Genomic DNA, 22592 nt, shown 5'->3' on the forward strand with positions numbered 1-22592 from the left:
ACAGACTAACCAGCAAGCTCATGGTGACCCAGAACTCATTGGAGTGTGTAAGGGACTACAGTGGTCCTAAAAGCCCCCTTACTAAGATGTTAAGAAAAACAAAAGTTTGCTTTCTGAAAACAGAAAGAATTTGCGATAATTCAGGTTGGAGTGAGCTTGAGATGTCTCCCAGAGCAACACTGCTGAATATATGCAAATTAACCATTCTACCCATAGAAGCTAAACACACTTCCAGTGTAACAGTGTAAGAATGGCTGCAGTTTACATTTTCCAGCGAAATTTGTATTTGTCTCTTTTTGGTTATGGGAATAAAAAGTATCCTATACTTTATTCCAGGTATGTGTGTGCCAAATTTCATTCAAATTCGTTCAGCCGTTTTCGCGTGATCGAGTTAACAAACATCCAAACATCTGAACTTTCCCATTTATTATATTAGTAGGATTTTTATGTGTTTTAAATTTTAAGATTTTCGCGACAGTTCCTCTTTAAACACTTTGGAGGAAAATAATTCAACAGCCCTACAGAACAGAAATAAAATATTCTTTTCTCCCTACAACAGAAGACATTCTAATCTGCCGCTCACTTGCACATTTCCAGTTAAATCAATACAAGCACAATATTTGTTTGCAGATTTCTTTCTGATCCGCTGTAGCGAGGAGATGTGAAGGGCAATGACACAGGCCTGTGAGCAGCTTCTTCCACTCTAAAGACAAGGATAGAAGATAAATGCATTCCATGTGACAGCAAAAAGAACAAAACAACTTAACAAATGCTTTAATAAAGCAATTGAGCGGCTCGATGTTTTGCAAGGAAACAACTAGCAATAAAGAAATGACAGTCTTTTCCTTATGTCCATGTCATATGTGTCTGTAGCAAGACAGCGCTTTATTACATGCTAAATAGAGATTCTACATTGATATCAGTCAAAGCTAAGTGACGGATGCTCTACATTAGGCAGGCAACAATGGGAAGCATGCAGTTAAATTCTATTGTTTGTCCCTGGGATGGCAAAGAAATCTAATTTTAGTTTTTCATTTGTATGTAAATAATCCAAGAAGAGAAATAAAAGGACTTCTATGTTTGAAAGCCAATCTATGGACTCAGCTATAAGAAGGTGGTATTTGCCCTCAGCTCTGCATACTATGATAGTGGTTTCAGAAAAAAAAGAAATAAATAATGTAGTACATTTATTTTCAACCACGTATGTGCCCCCTTAGCAAAAACTGCAGTAGTAAGTGTGGGCTGAGCTCCGCCCCCACTGGCTCTGCTGGAGTAAACTGACTGCTTCTAAGATCACACTGTTTCATCAAAGCCTGGAATTGGATTTAAAAAGCCCCCAGCCTAATTTACATCTTACATATTATTGTATTTTAATCTTTCAAAACTCTTAAAGGAAACCTGCAGGAAAAAAAGTGCCCCAAATGGGTTCTTGTCTCATTAGAGGAAAGCCTATGCATAACCCAGAGGCTTACCCATCCCCTTCCAGCGCTGGGGCCGCAACCCTCCCCCCCAACCTATTTGCCAATGACTTGCTTTGTTGTATAGGGTGTGGCCATGCTCCTGTGGGTAAAAGCCGTGCCCAAGTAGCTCCATGCTATTGTGTGGGTTTGAGGTGTTCTGCGTCGTGTTGTTGATGGGCAGGAGTGAGGCCATGAACTTCTAGGTGGTCCCAGCATCCAGCATTGGTATGAAGAAGGATGTGGGAACCCTCTGCCGAGGTAAGCATCTGACTTTTATCTTCATTGTAGTGGTAATGTAAATATAATGACATCCTTATGCTGGGCATACACGGAGCGATCCGGCGGCTCGATTAGTCACCGGACGGACTCCTGCCGCGTCCCCGCGGCCGCCCGATTCGATTCCCGCTTGTCCCCACGGATGCTTCATCATCTTCCGCGCGATTCCCCGCTATTGTCCGCCCGCGGGGATCGAGCGGGGAATTGATCCGCACGGTGATCGGACCTGAAATTATCAATCGAGCCATCAGCAGCTTGATTGATAGGAAAAAAAAATGTGCCGTGTATGCCCGGCATTATATTTATCTCTACTACATGCATCATCAGAGCATGGCCTGTACCGAACTCCGGGGTCAAAGGATGTTATGGTTAGCTGGCTGTGCACTACATGACTGTCTGTGGTAGACCTACCAACATGATCCTCTCCAGAAGCTATGCAGTACTCTACTCCTGGAGTGCCCATTTCCTTGCTGATTAAAACCACTTAATTATTTAATCAAGACGGGAAGGTGTAATGAATAATCCAACATGCTTTTAAGCATCTCTAAAGTCAATGAAAAAAAAATAGCATAGGTAACAGAAACATACATAAATGTACCTATTCACTTCTACGACACTGCCTGTCATCCTGCTGCTACAACAGCATGCGTTTCATACATTTCCAATATTAGTCATATATTTGCTTGATGCCTGAACACATCGGCTTTGATTCAGGAAGCGGAAAACAACTGATTTTACTGAACATGTTGCGAATGGCTGTTACTGCATTGAAAACTAAAATTACTCACTAGTGAGGTAAACTACCAACTTGTGAGGTAAATACCTCATAATGTCAATTTACAAAGAATAGAGCATTCGTAATAACAAGTGAGATGTTTTGTATTTCACTCCAGAAAGCTGTTGGTAAGATAACAGCAGAGAAAAAGGAAAAACTAATTAAACTATTTCGGAAATTAAGTGTGAGAAAACACGGAAAAGCCACCGCAAGTACTCAGAGTAAGGCGGCTGATTCTGCGTTCAACATAGCAGCTTGCGCGCAGGGACCTGCATTCACTGGCCTGACGGAACGCGGAGAAACCGCCGCATGCCCAGAGAACAGGGCGGCGGATTCCGCGTCCGACGCGGCGGTTTGCACGCATAGGCCTACCTCTGTCAGTACTGCTGAATGCGGAGAAAACACGCACGCTCGGACAGCGGTGCGGCGGATTCCGCATCCAAAACAGCAGAGGCATTACAACACATGTCTGGTGTGGCTGGAACTGATAGTCCACACTTGGTCAGAAGGACGCGTGCGCGCGGAGAGGCAGAGCATTTATGACAGCCAGAGGGATGTCAGCTGACCAGGCCGGTCAGCGGACAATTCTTTCAATTCTCATTGGTCCAGCACTTAGGGGAGGCGCAGGAGAGCGCTGGTGTATATATACTGGGTGCTGGTCATTCCTCTGGTGTCTGGCGTTGCGATCACTACGTGGTAGCACTCAGACCCTGTCAGTATCTGTGTTACATTAGACCAGTTTCCTAGGTGTTGATGATCAAGGAGCTCACACCTTAGTCTAGGAATTCTGTATCATTTGTGTTATTATCTAGACCAGTTTCCAAGGTGTTGATGACTAAGGAACTCCCACCTTAGTCTAGGAATTGTTGATTATTTGTTATGACCTTCTGCTTTCCTGACCATTCCTCTGATATCTGATTTTGTACCTTTGCCATTCTGATACTCTGTTGCTGAACTCGGCTAGTCTCAAGATTCTGCATCTGTCTCCTGTTTCTGTACTTTATCTGTCCGTGTGTTAATGACCTGTCCTGCCCGACCTCGAGAACTATCTCTCCTGTTGAGAGAGAGTTCACAGATCTGTCAGTGACACTCCTCCATTGGTGTCACTCACGTTCTGTCCTTCCCACTCTCGGCCTGACTCCTCCCTGCGGAGAGTTCAGACCAACGGAAGGAACTTGCTGCAGAGCAATACTCCTTATTGCTCTAGCACCTGATATTCAGGTGCGGTCCTCAAAGTATTACTGTTGCACCAAAACACTCTCATCACTCAGGTGTCCAGAGGTTAGAGATATATCTGATTATCGGTGATACTGCAGATCATCAATAATCGGGTATATATCTGCATTCTCGGTGATACTGCAGATCACCGGTAATCAGATCCTCTCTGTGTTACACCGATCGTTACAATAAGAACGTTAATAATGAAAACATATTTCCCTAATTTCACAATAGTATTGTGTAGTAATTAAAATGGCTAATAAGATACTAATGGTTTTGAGCTGATACAAATTTTATGTTAATTTTACACACCTTGGACTTGCACTTTACTTGTAAGTATAATAAAAAAAATATTGTCTGTAGCACATCTTTCATCCATTTTCCATGCACTACAATAATCCATCAAATGTTTTGTAGTGAGTTGAAGCCATCGAAGTGTCAGTTCTCTTGTCAAATAAAACGGGCAAACTGAGAGGCCTCTATAGTATAGTATGTAAATGTTTAAAAGGTTATTTAAAAGTGCGAAGAATGGAATAATAATACTCACCAGTGTGAGTCACCTTAAAGGTATCACTGTATGAACATGCGGGGAAAACAACCCCAACCCCACATACGTTCAGAAGTCGCTCTCTGTAGTCCTGGAAACACGAGCAGACTCTCCTCCTTCAAGGATGGACAACAAAATACTGGTATAACCAATAAAACAGAAGCAACATTAAGTATAAATACACTTAATATTTGAACTATGGACTGTTCCATAGTATCTTTGTAAAAACTTTGTGGTAACTACTTCATTCTTCTACTAAGACTCGGCAAATACTGAGGATGTAATTCAATAGGACTGAGTGCAACCTAACCTGATTTTCTTCAATTAGCTGAATTGCTGAGGCTCATATCTGAAGAACTATTGATCAGCTGACTTCTTTCTTCACCATTATTTAAAATCAGATTCCATACAAAGGTGTATACTATTTTGTTGCCCTAATTACTCTAAGACTAGGTTCACAGTGGTCAGTTACATAATGCACACATTATAATGAGTGTGAACTGCAATGGAGACTGGACATAGAGTTAAATACAAAGCCCCATGCGACAAGTTAGAATAACGCAATCAGTTATAACGCAGTACTGTGAACAGCCCCATAGCATTGTATGGGCAGTGAGCTGCGCCTAAATGTCTGATCAGAAATTCTCTTCACTTGACCGGAGTAACTGATCAGTATCTGCAGTGGTTGCTTCACAGCCAAAGAAGCAGTGATGTAAAAGTGCTGAAGATGGTAAAAGATGAGGACCATGCGTTTCAAACCAGCACCACAGTCCATTACAGTCTGTAATGTTCTTCTCTATTAAAATGCAAAACGCCATCTGGAGATTATAAAGAGGTGATCAGGCTGATTGACTTCAAAAATATGTTCAATTCAGTAATAAAGCAGAATTTACACTAATGAAAAAAAAATGTCCATCCTTTATAAAAGGGCTGATCATTTCAAGTGATTGAACCTTTAATTAACATGGTGTTCTGAAAACTGCTGTTATATCTACTGAAATATCAGGACATTTCTGTCAACATGTTGTCATTGGCAACTTTATAAATAGGCCTTTAATTAGCAGTTACAGTTAATTAGGTGCTTGATTGAATAATAAAGTCATTTCTTTATTAGGGCTCTTTCACATAAATGGTTCTGCAATGGTAAACGACGGCCTTCTCATGAATGGATAGCCATCAGTATGACTGCCTACCAGCATTTACCGCCGTTTGCGCAAATTTCACGTTTTGATCCCGATGTTTGCCGTCGTCTGCCCGGATGGTTTACTGCCACACTTCCATGTCCCCCTGTTGGGATGAAAAACACAGCATGCCGAGAAATGGCGACAAACTCTTTTCTGCAAACTTGCAAAAAAAACATTTGCAATGAAAATCCAGGTTGCCGTATGCAGCTGGTTCCGACATCCATCTAAAGCAGACCTTACTTGACCAATATGAGTGTTCCAAAAATATTAACAACAACATTAAGGGCTGTTTCACACTGGGGTGCTGTTCATCGCTTTGCTGATCACCGGCAAACAGCAAAGCGCTGTTGCTAATTTATCCTTGTGGGATCATTCTCATTGCAGTGTCGCGATTTGCGTAAATCGCAAACGTGCTGCATGAAGCGCTTTAGGGGTGATAGCGATGTGATTCTCGTTCTGTCGAATGGGAATCTAAGCGCAAATCACAATAGAGCACCGCGAGATTGCAACAGTGGTTGCTATCACGATTTGCGTTTTGCATTCATAGTCTGAACTAGCCCTTATAGTAATAATAATGTGTAAAATATTAATATAATAATAATATGTTGAGTCTGATTACCTTTGTCTTGTATTACAATTTGTATATAAATGAGAAACTAATATACAATAAGGTAAAATCAGATAGCCCCCCCTCTTCTCTATTCATCTTAAAATGCATATTAGGTAAATAAATGACATTACTGATACTTGTGGCTAATTGATAATCCTAGGTTTGGGAATGGAAAGATAATGAGATGGGATATCGATTTATTCAATTCTCATTTTTAATTACCTAAAAATAATATTCCCCATATAAAAATAAATGCTGCAGTGTCTGAAAATCACCAGCAAATGTCAGCAATAAATAGATGCAATCATTGCGCTGAGTTCTGTGCGTACAGAAGTAGCAGGAGAAGGAAGTGTACTTACTCTATTCCAGATATTTGCATATCATTATGCTTGTGTTGTGATTCTAGTCACAACATCTTGTACCTAAAAACATTTAAGTTTTAAAGGAGTGCTGAATGTACTTTCCCTGTGGGATGTTTGTCTGTTACAAATCATCGACCAAACGTATTTACCGATTGAAAAACTCTTGCCTGGAGTGCTTTTGTTTGGCGTTCCCAAATTAACTGCCTTTTTTCTTCAAAAAAATGATGTGTTACTTGAACGCTGCTTTACCACCGGGCTGAACTACATCGGTGATTGGTAATACAGAAAACAAAACCGAGGAAGCATTAACAAACCAAAAACACTTCTAAGCAACGAAACACTTCAGATAATGACATATAGTAGAATTAATTTAATTATTCAGGATAGCAGTTTTTTTCCATACCTGTCCTAATTTTAGGCTTCAGAAATGCTTCTTATACTGTATCTATGTACAGTCCCTGTATGCGGCACAGGCACGTGTGCTTGCCGGTTGCTTGAGCAATTGGCCAAAAAAGCACAAACCTCCCCCCTGTGCAGCAGAAAATACTTACCGAGGCTCCAGGCATTGTCTTCTACCCTTCCTGTAGCTCCTAGCAGCTTTCTGGCATTCTCTGTGTACGGCTACTGGGGTGTCACATGACCTGCATCACATGGCATGCTGGGAGACATGCATGGATGCCGGAAAGCCATAGGGAGCTGCATGAAGGGTAGAAGATGGTTCATGGAGCCTCAGTAATTATGTTCTGCCCTACAATTCCCTGAAAACCTTTAGTGACCAGGTTAGATGAACCTGGGGCTTCCGGTGCCCTCGCAGCCCCGCTCCGATGCCTCTGCACCCGCCGGTGACGACTTCCGGTTTGGCCGTCACCGGCCGACAGGCATGGGAACGCGAGTGATTGTTCGCGTTCCCAGCCTGTATATAGCCCCCTATGCTGCTATTGCGGCCAGGAGGTCGCAATAGCAGCATAGGGGGCGATATACAGGCTGGGAACGCGAACAATCACTCGCGTTCCCATGCCTGTCGGCCGGTGATGGCGAAACCGGAAGTGTTCGCCGACGGGTGCAGAGGCATCGGAGCGGAGCTGCGAGGGCACCGATCGGCTGCAGGGGGCTGAGGGAAGCCCCAGGTGAGTTCATCTCATTTTTTTTTTGACTTTAGGTTCACTTTAAGCCATCAACTAACAAAGCAAAGGAAAATACTTTAAAGAGAACCCGAGGTGGGGTTCTAAGAATGAAATCTGCGCTCAGAGGCTGGGTCTGCTTATATTGCCCAGCCTCTGTTGCTATTTCAATCCCCCCTAAGTTCCCACTGCACTCCGATCTCCCCCATAAATCACAGCCGTGCTGTGGACACGCAGCGGGCTGTGTTTACCTTTGTCCTGTCACTCTCCGCCGCTCCCCCGCCTCCTCCATAGCTCCGATCCCCGACTGCGTTCCTTCCCTCCCCGCAGATTGGAGGGAAGAGACGCGGGCAGGGACCGGCGCTATGCAGGAGGCGGGGGAGCGCCGAGACTGACAGTACAAAAGTAAACACAGCCCGCTGTGACACGCTGCGTGTCGGCAGCGCAGCTGTGATTTATGGGGGAGAGCGGAGCGCAGGGGGAACTTAGGGGAATTGAAATAGCAACAGAGGCTGGGCAATATAAGCAGACCCAGCCTCTGAGCGCAGATTTTACTCTTAGAACCCCACCTCAGATTCTCTTTAAAAAAAAATTGACAGTACTTTTTCACCTATATTTTGGAACTTTTTAAATTGCAAAGTGCAGAAAAGTTATTTGAACCACTTAAGCCTAACTGGACGAAAATTCTCATCCAGTTAGGCTGCGCGCACTCCCGCGAGCCGAGGGGGCTCCCGTGCATGCTCCTGCCGCCGGCCGTTAGCCCAGCGATCAATGAAAGGGATTATAGATCCCTTTCACTGATCAAAGCCCGCTGAAGAAAAGCCGACAGGAAAAAGTTCCTGGTCTTCATTCTTCTTCCTGGGAGCGAGATCGAACGCTCCCAGGACTTTTTGACTGTGGCCATCTTGTGGCCAAATAGTTCTATTAAATAAATACATTTTTTAACATTTAAAATTAGTTGTTTACCTTCCACATTAAAAAATACCCAAATAAAATTTTTAATAAAAAAAAATTACAATTATAAAAAAACATAAATAGTTACCTAAGGGTCTGAACTTTTTAAATATGCATGTCAAAGGAGTATATCAATATAATTTATTAAATTATGGGCTTTTAAATAGTGATGGACGCAAATTAAAAAAATGCACCTTTATTTCCAAATAAAATATTGGCGCCATACATTGTGATAGGGACATAATTTAAATGGTGTAATACGTGGGACAAATGGGCAAATAAAGTACATGGGTTTAGTTATGGTAGCATGTATTAATTTCAAACTATAATGGCCAAAAGCTGAGAAATAATGATTTTTTTCCATTTCTTTTTTTAATATTCCTGTTAAAATGAATTTAGAATAAATTAATTCTCAGCAAAATGTATCACCCAAAGAAAGCCCAATTGGTGGCAGAAAAAAACAAGATATAGATCAATTCATGGTGATGAGTATTGATATTGTTGGCAAATGAATGGGAGGTGAAAGTTGCTCAGATGCAAAAAAAATCTCAACCCTGTGGGCTGAAGTGTTTAAACAGTAGCCGAGAAATTATTTCCTAGAAAAAAAACTTAGGAGAAAAATTTAAATAAATAAGGGCCATGTTGCAAATAAATCTTAAGCCATGCCTGCCTACTTATGCTTTTCAATAGGCTGTAAGCAGGGAGGTTTGGCTTCATTTTGAAAGACCAATCACTTTCCCACTTACATGCTCATGTTCGTGAAATACACTTTCACAAAACATTTTAATGCCTTAATAATTTGAATAATAATAATGTTCTGCTAAATTAACTGGGGCTTTAATTATTGTGGAACTATTCCCATCCTTTACTGTAACCCTATAAGGATATACATATTTAAAGTGACTCTGTAACAAAATGTTCAGCCTTATTTCTTCTATCCTATAAGTTTCTATACCTGTTCTAATTGGATTACTGCAGCCTTTTCTAGTTGCACTGTCTCTCTAATATACTGTATCTAATCTTCTTTTCTTTGTCAAGCTTTGTCGACCCAGGGAGAAATGGGCTGCCTCTTCTGTGATAGGGAGAATTTATGCACACCCCCTGCACGCCCCCTGCAGACTCTGTGTGAGTGCTTTGTTTATTGCAGTTTGTGAGGCTGAGGGGGAAGGGAGCTGCTGCCTGTCACATGCAAACTGTGGTTAATCCCAGACTGGAGTGCAAATTATTCACTATGTAAAAAAAAGTCGGGGGTTGTCTTATACGCCGGGTGTTGTCTTATAGGGCAGGTGCTGAAACTTCCGTGCCGGACTGGAGAATCTGCGGTTGCCGCATATGGTGGGGGCACAAAAACGTCTGCGGCTGCATCCCCACTGTATGCAGCAACCGTATGAAAGCAGCAAGGGCGGTGCTGTACAAGTATAGAGACAGGGATAGCTGATCAATCCAAGAAAGCTTTGTATATATATATATATATATATATATACATACACACACACACACACACACACAGATACATACATACATACATCACTTCCTGGTTGGCGGCAAGTTTTTTGTTTGTAAACACTGCCTAAAACTGCCGATTAAAAGCCAGGATCGCAGCGGGGAGTGGCGCAAACGACAAATAGGGACCAAGGAGATCACAGTGACTAGATTGGTATGTTTTTTATTGTACAAATCGGACAGTACAGATTCTCTTTAAGATTCTGTTGTCGACTTCCTTCTGAAAATACAGTTTTTAGGCTGTAGTGCTGATTCTTGGTTTATAAATGTTCTTTGATCAGACAGTATTCAGATAAAAAAAAATCAGAGGAAAGTTAGGGGACTTGATTCGCTGGCTGGCTTCAAGTGAGTGATTTAGAAAGTATTCCACATACTAGAGAATCACAATTACACTTCTTAGATGAGGGTTACCAGTGGTTACCAGATCATGTTTAATGACAGCTTTATTCCATGCTCTTACAGCACTGCACAGCATATGGGCAGAAGCCCCAAGTATGCTTAAAGTATATTAAATGCAATTCATTAAAATGGTAGAGCATGCACTCTGTATAAGGGCCACTCAGAACAAGAGGTATATATACCTCTTGTTCTGAGTGGCACAAGAGCAATATATATATAGTAAGCATATAGTAAGCATGCATAGGGCTTGATTCTCAAAGCGGTGCTAACCTAGTTAGCACGCCTAAAGACTTTTGGGCGTGATAAGCATTGCACTAAGTAGGTTAGTACCGTTTCGAGGGAAAGAAACGTCGCATAGGGTTTAATGGCATTGTGCTCTTAAATTTTGCGCGCATAAAACTTTACGCGCAAAACTTTGCACGCGATATAATTTTAGCACTAATGGGCTTTTCACCAGCGTGCTAACTGTTAGTATGACTTTGTGAATCAACCCCATATTGTTTTATAGGTACATTCAGTCTCAGCGTTCAGTACGTGAAAATGCAGACAATGAGCTTTGTAGGTGAAAAAAATTGCATTTATGTAACATAACAGGGTGCCAAAGCTCGTTGTGGAGAATTTTTAATATATGTAGCCATGTTCTGCAATAAATCATTGGGGACTGAGACCAGTAGGAAGAATAAAGCAAACTCCTTTTCCAAGATACCCATGTCTGTAAAGATAGTCTTTACAGCCACAGGACTTATGGTGGCCATACATGTTACAATTTTTCATTTTTTTCTATTATATAGTTTAGTTCGATTATTCCGTTAGGTCGAATATAAAGATTTTTCCAGCATTTTCAATCAGATTTTTCTCGAAAAAAACGGGATAATCGTTTTTCGATCGAATTTCTTGATCGAAAAAAAAAAATATTTTCAACTTTGATTCGATTCGATCATTTAGATTGAATAAACGGGAAAATCAAACTTTTTTATTGTATCGTGTATGGGCACCATTAGAGCAAATCAATTGGACCTACCAGTGGCTCTTATGCTGGGAATACATGGTTAGTTTTTGAGCCATTTAGATGGCTTGATAGATAATTGCCGTCGTGTTCGATCTCCGGCCCAATCGTTTCGCCGCTCGATTTTGCATTGGACACAATAGAAAAAGATAATAAAAACGAGCGGAAGATAATAGCCTGCGGAATCGAGTGGGGAATCGATCGAGCGGCAAAAATGAACCGCATAGCCCAGAGTTCAACTAATCCTTATCACCCTGCATACTCTAATTGTCATGTGCTACCTTCAAGAGTTAGAAACTGAACTGATAAAACAAAATGTTCCAAAAACAGAGTGGGTTTTCCCCAGATGGTAGCTCTGCTTAATGCTGAACCGTGTCAATCCCTCACTCACACTATGCACACTTACATACGTTATCAGGGGTCCCCAACCTCCGGTCCGCGGCCCACTGGTGGTCCGTGGGCCGTTTGTGGGTGGTCCGTGGGTCTAGCCCCATCTTCCCCTCGCGGCCGCCGCTGCTGTTACCTAAGCTGGCGGCCGCTTCCTCTCTGCCTCCATGCGTGTTAGTGTGCTTCACAGCAGCGCGGCCCACGGCTGTTTTGATGAGCAGAAAGCAGGAGAGCGGCTTCCTGTAGCGGCGATGTGTATCGCCGTTACCAGGGGAACCGCTCTCCTGCTTCCTGCCTCATCACAGCAGCCGCAGGGCGCACTGCTGTGAAGAACAATAATACGCATGGAGGCAGAGAGGAAGCAGCCGCCAGCTAAGGTAACAGCAGAGGCGGCGGTGGGGGAGGGGGAGCGTATGCTTGGGCACTATACTTCCCATACTGGGGCACTATACTAGGGCACTAGACTAGCTATACTGGGGCACTATACTACCCAAACTGGGGCACTAAACTGGGGCACTATACTAGCTATACTGGGGCACTATACTAGGTATACTGGGGCACTATACTACCCATACTAGGGCACTATACTAGCTATACTGGGGCACTATACTAGTTATACTGAGGCACTATACTACCCATACTGGGGCACTATACTAGCTATACTGGGGCACTATACTAGCTATACTGGGGCACTATACTACCCATACTGGGGCGCTATACTAGCTATACTGGGGCACTATACTACCCATACTGGGGCACTATACTAGCTATACTGGGGCACTATACTAGCTATACTGGGGCACTATACTACCCATACTGGGGCACTATACTAGCTATACTGGGGCACTATACTACCCATATTGGGGCACTATACTAGCTATACTGGGGCACTACTCTGGGGCACTATACAACCCATACTGGGGCACTATACTAGCTATACCGGAGTAACTATACTGGGGCAAGTATGCTTGCTATGCCGCCGCACCCCCCGTAACCCGCCGCGCACAACACTGCTCAACCCGGACACCAACCTTCCCCTCCCAAAACGATAGGATAGTGGTCCCCGGGCCGAAAAAGGTTGGGGACCCCTGCGTTACATGACCATGTACATGCTGGGCCTCTACTGTTCAGCAGGGAGGAGCGGTACAGGAAGCTATGGAGAGAAGATGGAGAAGAGAGAAGATGGACAGTGGACACGTGAGTGTAAGCTGCCAATACTCTGCACAGCCCAGTGGGGAGCATATTAGATGAGGGAGACCTGGGGGGGGGGGGGAGGCAGCAGGCAGTGCACGGTTCCAATAGATTTAAATGCTACAGAGTAACCAAGCAGCTCGGGGTGACCCAAAACCACTAGGAAAGTATAGGGGACTAAAAGAGACCAAAAAGCCCACCTACTAAAGAGCAATGCTTGTGTGATCTGCCAAACACCTTATTCCAACTGAAGACCTACCTGCCATGGTTCAGGCATTTGTATCCTCCCGCCTAGACTACTGCAACGCCCTGTTCATCGAATCTACAGATAAGGTTCTGCGCCCCTTACAGCTAGTACAGAATGCTGCAGCCAGACTCCTAGCCAATGCCCCCCGCAGCTCACACATCACCCCAATACTGCAAACTCTTCACTGGTTGCCAGTAAAATGGAGAATCAATGTAAAGATCTGCCTGCTGACATTCAAGGCTCTACACCACATGGGACCCAAATACATAGCGGATCTATTGTAACTTTATGCCCCTCCACGCACCCTCCGCTCTGCCAGCAAGATGAAGCTGGTTATTCCCAGGATACACTTAAAGCGGACCCAAACCAAACATTTTTTTAATTACAAATATTTAGTTGCACCACTCTGACACATACAAAGATAAATAAACACTCCTTCAAACCTATGATCATTTCAGTGCATGCTTTTCACCCTTCTCTTTTCATAGCTAGGGTTATACTGGGAGCAGCCATCAGCAATTCCTCCATTGCCGGACACCATCTACTCCACCAGTTTGCCGGGAAAAATCCCAGCAATTTGAAAGGAAGGGAGGGATTCCTCCAATAAATGTAAAATATTTTATATTTGTCATCATGCAGCTGAAAAAAGGCTGCTATTTATTATTATAATTTAGAAAATAGATTTTATTTCTGAAATCTTGTATTTTTAATTTGGGTCCACTTTAACATTTGGTGCTCGGGCCTTTTCCTATGCAGTCCCTACTCTATGGAACTCACTTCCACAATCAGTATGAGAGGCTCCTTCTCTGGACAGCTTTAAAAAAAGGCTAAAAACTCACCTCTTTTCCCTAGCCTTTGAGACTGCATAATGCAGGGTCACAGCGTTTTGAGTCCCCAGGGAGAAAAGCGCTATATAAATATTATTGTTATTAAAACAGAAGGTACTTGCCATAATTCAGCTTTAAGTGAACATCTGTGGTTACCCACAATGCACCGCTACTAAATATGCAAATTATCTCTTTGTGCCCCTGAACCACTGGTGTATAGCAAGCCTATAGCTTTAAATTTTACAGAGTCACATCGATTTTAATGCTGAAATCCATTGACAATCTGTGTACAGTTGTGGAAGGATTCGATCCATCTCAGATCAGATATGATCTGAGGGGGGTTGATCTGATAGTTGAATTTGGTGGCCATCTATTAGTGTATGGCTACCTTAAGACTATCATACTATACACCTTAATACTATCATACTATACTATACAAAAAGTTCTTAGTACAGGCAGTTGCCTACTTACAAACTACTCCAGTTATGCTTCAGAGGTATAAACAAACTAGTCTTCATGTACAAAATATACAATACTGCTTATTTATTACATACATTTTCAGGGGCGTAACTAAAAATCACTGGGCCCCCCTGCAAAACTTTGGATGGGGCCCCCTCCCACCAAAGGAGGTGTAGAAAGCCTGGGGGTAGAACAGTGCTGTACACAAGACCCTGCTGAGCACTGAATAGGGACGGTCTACAAATCTTTGTCTGCAAAACTTTGTATGATTCATTATCAGTGGCAGAGTAGATGCAGTCATTAGAACAATTATGCAGTGAGCAGAAAGTTCTTTCTCTCCTTGCCCTTAGTTGTCAATCTTTCAGGACTGGGCCCCCTGTGGCTTCTGGGGCCCCCTGAGGCTGCATCCCTTGCAGAATCTATTGTTACGCCCCTGTACATTTTTTGTTAAACGTTACAGTATTGTATAAACCGTAAAAAAAAACAACACTGTAAAATCACATTGAAAGCCATTTAATCCAGAGTTGTCTGGGAGTAATTTATGTTTCCAACTATGTTTCACCATGTTAAAAGGGAACCCGAGGTGAGAGGGATATGGAGGCTGCTAAATTTATTTCCGTGCAAACAATGCCAGTTGCCTGGCAGTCCTGTTGATCTTCTGACATACGTAGTGTCTGAGTCAAACCCTGGAACAAGAATATGGCTAATCCAGGAAAATCTGTGTAAAATGAGTCAGAGTACCTGATCTACTGCATGCTTGTTCAGGGTCTATGGCTAAAAGTATTAGAGACACAGGATCAAGAGGACCACCTGGCAACTGATGTTGTTTAAATGACACTCAAGGTGAAAATAAACAAATGAAATAAACAATTGCATCTATCCTCCTTCCCCTAAAAATGACTTTTAAAAATATTCCACAGTTTTATTTTATGTTTAAATCTACTTTTTCAGTTTTTACTATTTTATTGTTTTTGCTCAATGACACATTCATTGAAGTATGCCAGAGCTAAAATCGATGAACTATTGATCCTTTTTATCTCTTTCCTGCTCTCAGAAGCCACTTTCTGTGAGGGTCACACTGTAGTCTGCCCCAGTCCTGACTCAGACAAGATTTGACACTTACATATCAGATCTTTAACTCTTTCAGGCAGAGACAAAAAAGGAACACAGCATAGTTATTTGTGTGTTAGGCACTGTACATACTCGTGTCTATCTCATCATGCCACTTGTCACCTCGGGTATCCTTTAAAAGGAAATAAATATGGCAGCCTCCATATCCCTCTCACCTTGGGTTCCCTTTAACACAGGACTCAACTTACAAACAATCTCCTGAAACGGAACCCATTTGTAAGTAGAAGACCGTCTGGTAAATGAATGTTCTGGGAACACTTACTCCATAGCTTGCTACTCAGATGACCAGAAATGTCCCGCTGCGCTCATTTATGACCGTCTGCCCCTTAATGCAGTGCTTTCTTTATAAATTCCTTGGAGAATCCATCTGGGATAAAGAGGAATGGCGGTGAGCAGCAAATATAACAATGTCCACAATACAGAAGACTCTAAACTAAAAGCGAGAACTAATGAGAATAAAAAACATTAAAATGACAGTTCACCAACAGTGAATACATATAGAGAGATGTATAAAAACAGACATGGCACCATTTCTTTTCATGTTGCCACTAAAGATGAACATTAAACTGTGTGAGAGCAAAATGAAAAGACAAGTTTAATTTAAGCGGTTCTTTCAGAGATGAAAGCGCCTTCCCAAGCAGCTGTACAGAATCATCTTTTTAAATAGTTTTATATATTTGCTGGAGCTTCTATGATAACCAAAGATAGAGATGTAAGCCAGTGTTAGGGATTGCTGTGAAATGAAGTATACTAGTAGATATTCAGTATGTAAATGTTGCAGTCAGGGTACCGGAGATATAAATTACAGCTGTAAAAATGCAAGGCAAATTTATGGTAAAATAATTTCAATAGACACAACAGGGTTTAGCTAGTGGCATGATTTGTATTTCATCCCCTACTTCCAGTATATAGTATGTAATGAAAATACTAATACTTCTCCATCGCTTTGCACAGAGGGGTAAAGATGCTCAATGCTTTTGGCTGTTTATCCTTTCGGGACTTGGCCCGAGGAAGTCGGCTTAGACCAATGAAACGCATTGCCTGTGCTAAATAAACCTTTGCTCTGATGAGACTGTCGTTATTGATGTAAGCCACCTCACCTTTTACATTTTTATTGTTTTTAACTCAGTTTTGTCTACACCTGGGCGCCTCTTTACCCCTTTGTGCATACTTAGCCTTACCACACCAGGGTTAGAGGAGCCCTCCCTGGCCTCACATGGTGGACACCATTGTGAAAGCCAATTTTTTCACCAGTCAGAGCAACCGCATCGAGTCCAGGTTGGACACCCTGAGTGGAGTCGGGTTAATTGTCACCATCTGCTTCAAGTGATTGGTTACCCCTGTAGTAACCAAACTTTGTGAGTAGTCATTTTGTCAATTACATTTATCCCATTCAGCTATAATATACTATGCTATGTGGGCTCCTGTTGTCTCTGTGTCTTTTTTCCTAGGGGTCAAGCGCCGTATCTCCTCTCTCCCTCACTTTGACTGATATCAGCTAAAATACTACCTAGGGTACAGGTAGCACATGTTGAGAACGTACAGTTTACCATTGTGGGGAGAGGACTACAGTAGCCAGTCTAATGCCTGGTACACACGATAAGATTTTCTGGCAGATTTAATGCCAGATCGATTCATTCCAACAAGTCTGATCTGATTTCAGATCGATTTCCCATAGAAGCAAACGGAAAATTGATCAGAAATCAGACATGTTGGAATTCATCGATCTGGCAATAAATTTGCCAGAAAATCTCATCATGTGTAGCAGGCATAAGAGGCTTATAAGAGGCTTATTGGTACTCCATGAATCACTGGCTATCTAGGGACAGTGATCTGCATTCAGAGGTGTTATCTTAATTCAGACTAGTCAGTTTGCTTTGCTTAGCTAAAGCCAAAATTACTGTTGGTTGAATCAGAACTGGCATGAGCCCGTTTTAATTTAAGAAGGCTAATGACTGATCTAGTGATGGCCATGTCTAGGAGAACTCATGGAGAAGCATGTGATTTGTTTGATCAGAAGATAGATTTGCAAATCTCTGATTTTCTGTGATCACATTTTGCTTTAGCACATAATAATCTGAATAATCTGAACATTTGTATAACGCTTTTCTCCTGTCGGACTCAAAGCGCTCAAGAGCTGCAGCCACTGGGACGCGCTCAAGAGGCCACCTTGAGCTCCCAAGGTAATCAGTGCCTGCTTATTTACAATGCATCATCTTTAAGTTTGGACTCCTGTGGCAGCTTTATGAACTACCTGTGCAGTCTGTACTTTTTCTGCTCATAAGCAACTGTGAAAGACCTGTTACATATTCACGGTATATGGGTATTGAGGGAGTACTGACTCTAACTGTGAACCATTATACTTAGGGGAAGTAGATTCCAGCTTCTAGCACTTATTTTGAGTGCATTCAGGCCTGTCAGCTAGCTGTTCAGCAGTGATTTAGTATAGTGGAGCAATTTAAATTGATCAGTGACGCTTTTTTTGTTCTACCACCGGGTCTAACTTTTACTAGATAATTGCTGCAGCGGTGTGGATTGGTCAGTGTGTGGTCTGTATGATTGGGACGAGGGCAGGGCCGGCCCTAGACTTTTTGCCGCCTGAGGCAAGTTTCGAAAAGATTGCTGCCGCCGCTCGCCCCGCCGACCCCCCCCCCCCCCCCCCCCCGTGGGGGGGCCGCTGAGCTGGAGGGGTAGCTGCCAGGGCGGGGGTATTGGGCCTAGCGGTGGGGAGGGGGGTCGCCTGGGTCCCCCCCTTGCCTGGGTCCCCTGATCTGCGCTCCCCTCCAGCTTTAAATGTAGCGTAAGCAGCCGACAGACAATACAGTGGGCGGCGTTGCAGGAAGTGACGTCAGTGGAGCGCACGTTGGAACGAGGAAGGTGAGTGATCCCCCGCCCGTGCCTCTTACTGTCTGTCGGCTGCTTATGCTACATTTAAAGCTGGAGGGGAACGCAGATCGGGGGACCCAGGCGAGGGAGGGGGTCCGACCCCCCTCCCCACCGCTAGGCCCAATACCCCCGTCCTGCCAGCTACCCCTCCAGCTCGGCGGCCGGCACCCCCGCACCCACGGAAGGGCGGATGCCGCCCCTAGAACTTTGCCGCCTGAGGCAAAAGTTTCACCCCGCCTCATGAGCGGGCCGGCCCTGGACGAGGGATGTGAGGATGACTGGGGTGCTCTGGGGACTCTGTGTTTTTAATTGCTTTTATGATATATGGATTGCTGTGATTTTTGTGTCAAAAATAAAGCATTGTATATTTTGTCATGGATCTTTGAGGCCTCTGGAAGCTATTGTCCTTTTTGTTGTTTAAGTCTAGTGCTTAAGTTTTGTGGCCCATTGTGAGTTTGGTGGGAGAGCTAGGTGCTCCCCAGAGACATGTATATGTATTTTTAGCAACTCAGAACCATTTGAGGACTGCTAAGAAGTGGTGTGGGTACTGACTCTAGCCAGGATTCAAACCCTGCTTTCCCATATCCAGCCATTACGTGATCATAACTAGTTACAGATTGCCCAGCAAGCTCATGGTGAACCAGAACTATTAGGCACTTTTAAGTGGCTGAAAGAAATCAAAAAGCCTCCTTACTAAAATACAAGGAAAAACAGAAGTTTGCCTTCTTAAAACAGAAGGTATTTGCGATTATTCAGGTTGGAGTAAGCTTTTAGGTGTCCCACAGTGCATCACTGCTGAATCTGCAGATCATCCCTTTGTTGTCCCTGATAGCTAAACACACCTCCAAAACCGCTGGAATGGATTAGCAAATCAGAGATTTACATATCTATCACCTGACCAAACTGATCACATGCTCAATGAACATGCTCTATGAGTTCTCATAGACGTGACCATTACTACTGCTTACCTGGCAGCTTGATTTATTCAGCTGCTAGGTAATTATTATTATTAGATTTCGAAATACTGTATGAATAGTTTTGTTTCTTCTCACAGTAATTGATTTTGTAAAGTCAGGATGAGTTCACACTATACACCTTGCGTTGTGCTACATTACCGCATGTGAACTCACTGTCCCTATAGTTGTATGGATGTATTCTCATCTTTGCATTGTAGCAGATCAGCCTATCCCAGTGATCTGCAAACTTGGCTCTCCAGCTGTTAAGGAACTACAAGTCCCACAATGCATTTGCCTTTATGAATCATGACTGTGGCTGTCAGAGTCCTGCAATGCATTGTGGGACTTGTATCTATGAAAATAACTTTTGCATGTTAAATGTAAATTTGGGGAGCTTCAGAGTAAAGATGGCCATACACTCGTTAGATTAGCAGCAGATAGATCATCAGATAGATTTCTGATCTATCTGATGTGTTTAGGAACATTTTTTACTAGGATCAGATTTCCAATAGATTTTAGTATGAAATCTATTGAAAATCGATCTGATGGCATCTTTTTGCCATCAGATTTCCATTAGGTCCAATGCAAAATGATAAGCAATCTCAACAAATCGACCTAGATTTCCCAGCATGTCAGATCGATTGAAATCGATCGAAAACGATCAAAATTGGCCGCAAATGGATCGATTGCTCAATCAATTTGTGATCGATCGATTTCGATTGATCGATCGGCCGCTAATCGGCTCAGTGTATGGGCACCTTAAGAAAGTCTTTATACAGCGTCCAACTATCCCAAGTACAAACAAGTGGTGGAAACTGCAATGCCACTTTCTGGTGTACTCTTTATGGTAGCAACCATAAAATCTGTGTCCATGTATTGCTGTCTACTGAGTAAATTATCATGCTGTTTTTCCCTTAAGGTGCCCATACACTCGTCAGATTGGCAGCAGATAGATAAGAAATGCATCTGATGATCTATCTGATGCGTTTTTAGAACATTTTTTACCAGGATAGAATTCCAATAGATTTCAGTTTGAAATTTATTGAAATTCGATCTGATGGCATTTTTTTGCCATCAGATTTCCATTAAGGCCAATGCAAACTGATAAGCAATCTCATCAGATCGACCTAAATTTTCCACCCTGCCAGTTCGATGGAAATCCATCGAAATCGATCGAAATCGGCCATCGATCGGTCGATTGGCCAACCGATTTGCAATCGATCGATCGATCGGGATAGATCGGTCGGCCAGAAAATCGGCTGAGTGTATAGGCCCCTTAATTGCGCCCATTTACCCAATAATGTTAAGGTGGCCATACACTTATAGATTTGCAGCAGGTTTTTTCGACCATCAGATAGATTTCTGGCAGATGCCTGTCAAGTCCAATCTGACAGGAATCTATCTGATGTGTGCTACACACTAGGAACAAATTTCCAATAGATTTTAGAATGAAATCTATTGGAAATCTATTGAAAATCGATCTAAATGCATTATTGCACCATTAGATCCAATGCAACTCTATGGGCCATTGATCTGCTGCCAGCAGCAGATCGACCCAGATTTTCTATCCTGTCAGATAGATCAAATTGATCGAAATCGGCTTCAAATTGATTGTATGGGGAATTTGATAGAATCGATTTCTGAACAATCGATTCTATAGAATCAATCGATCGATGGCTGAAATCCACCAGTGTATAGTCCCTTTTAGAGGCAGTAGAGTGTTTACTGGACCTTTTCAGCCAAGCAGTTTCCGTTCTCCCAGATGCTGGCAACACTTGAATCTGTGCTACATAACGGTAACTCAATGTGTCATTTAGAGGCCTATTTATAAAATGTTGTTAATGTGTGAATTGTAGGCTTATGTAATAAAATGTCACCTGCAGGCACCTGTCAACATTTTGCTGGAATAGAACAATTAATAGTCTGCGTGTACCAGTAAGCAAAAGAGGAGCTTACCTTCAGCACCGAGCAAAAAAACTTTCATTAGAAGGGTTGATTTTCTGGCTTATGTAACCACCAATAAACAAAAGACAGAATATTCCTTGCTTGCTTATTGGCCAGTCCTTACTGCAGGAAATTTGCAAACAAGATGTGATGATAATTGTCTAATAATGAAACAGAAACTATTAAATTTTGTTAACAGCCTCCACATTGATTGCACAGAACCTTCACTGCATATTGCAGCAATGTACGGTATGTAACATACATGTGGGGGGATGCCAGTCAAAATTGTATTATTCAGGCCACAAGACACACTGATTTTTTCTCCTCACATTCTGTATTTTTCAGACCATGAAACCTAAGTGGGGAGAAAAAGTCAGTGAGTCTCCAGACTTGCACATTGTGCCTGTTCCAGGAGACTAAAACAAAATATCCTGTGTTAGGGCTAAGCCACACTATAAGCGCTTTTCTGATCGATTTGTGATTGATTAGCGCTTTCTGGGCCCTTTTTAAAAATCGCTCCTATTCACTTTCATTAAAATCGCTGTAAAAATTGCCTCTTTTTTTTACACTATTTTTATCGTGATTTTAGTGAAAGTGAATGGGAGCGCTTTTTAAAAAGCGCTCAAAACGCGCTAATCAATCACAAGCACTCAGAAAAGCCCTTATAGTGTGGCTGAGTCCTTACAGTAGATACAAATTAGAGCAAACTATAAACCTAGATTAAAGTGGTCTGAAAGTCACCATTTCTCCTTTGCTCTAAAAGAGTCCTTACAGCTTTAAAGCTACTATCCCTGAAAAAAATAGTAGCAGAACATCATTGAAATGGTTAAACACACCACTTTGTCCTGCTTTGGAAAGGCTGTTCAGCTTCAAGTCCGTATCCAGACTGGAGATAACAGAATCTTTGTTTACATTCCAGTTTTGTTGCTCTCTGAGAAACTCTCTGTGCTTCAAGCATGTATTTCAAAACAGTTCTCTAGAATAGTTTAATATATAATAATAAGCTGCTGGAATAAAATGCAATCGCAGCTTTCAGGGCAAGATAAACAAGACTTTGGAAACTTGTAATTTGTAAACAGACAATATTACTTGTGCACAAAAGCAAATATGATAACTTTATGGGTAATAAAAAGTAGGAAAACACATTTT

General features: G+C 42.5%; 1 protein-coding gene and 1 long non-coding RNA gene across 3 annotated transcripts in view; one reads left to right on the forward strand and one right to left on the reverse strand.

The window, feature by feature from the left end:
- XKR4 (XK related 4) overlaps nt 1-22592 on the forward strand; it is a 401273-nt gene that overhangs the window by 333896 nt on the left and 44785 nt on the right. The window lies entirely within an intron of this gene.
- On the reverse strand, nt 509-21556 carry LOC137518926 (uncharacterized). 2 transcript variants are annotated; one of them, XR_011020930.1, is made up of 5 exons: nt 21456-21556; nt 15920-16024; nt 5470-5563; nt 4277-4392; nt 509-703 (listed from the first exon to the last, which is right to left on the reverse strand). It is a non-coding gene; the product is annotated as an uncharacterized lncRNA (long non-coding RNA). The 2 variants fall into 2 exon arrangements; XR_011020929.1 differs by having other exon boundaries at nt 4277-4415.

Source organism: Hyperolius riggenbachi, chromosome 5, assembly GCF_040937935.1.
Source record: "Hyperolius riggenbachi isolate aHypRig1 chromosome 5, aHypRig1.pri, whole genome shotgun sequence".
NCBI classification, from domain to species: domain Eukaryota; kingdom Metazoa; phylum Chordata; class Amphibia; order Anura; family Hyperoliidae; genus Hyperolius; species Hyperolius riggenbachi.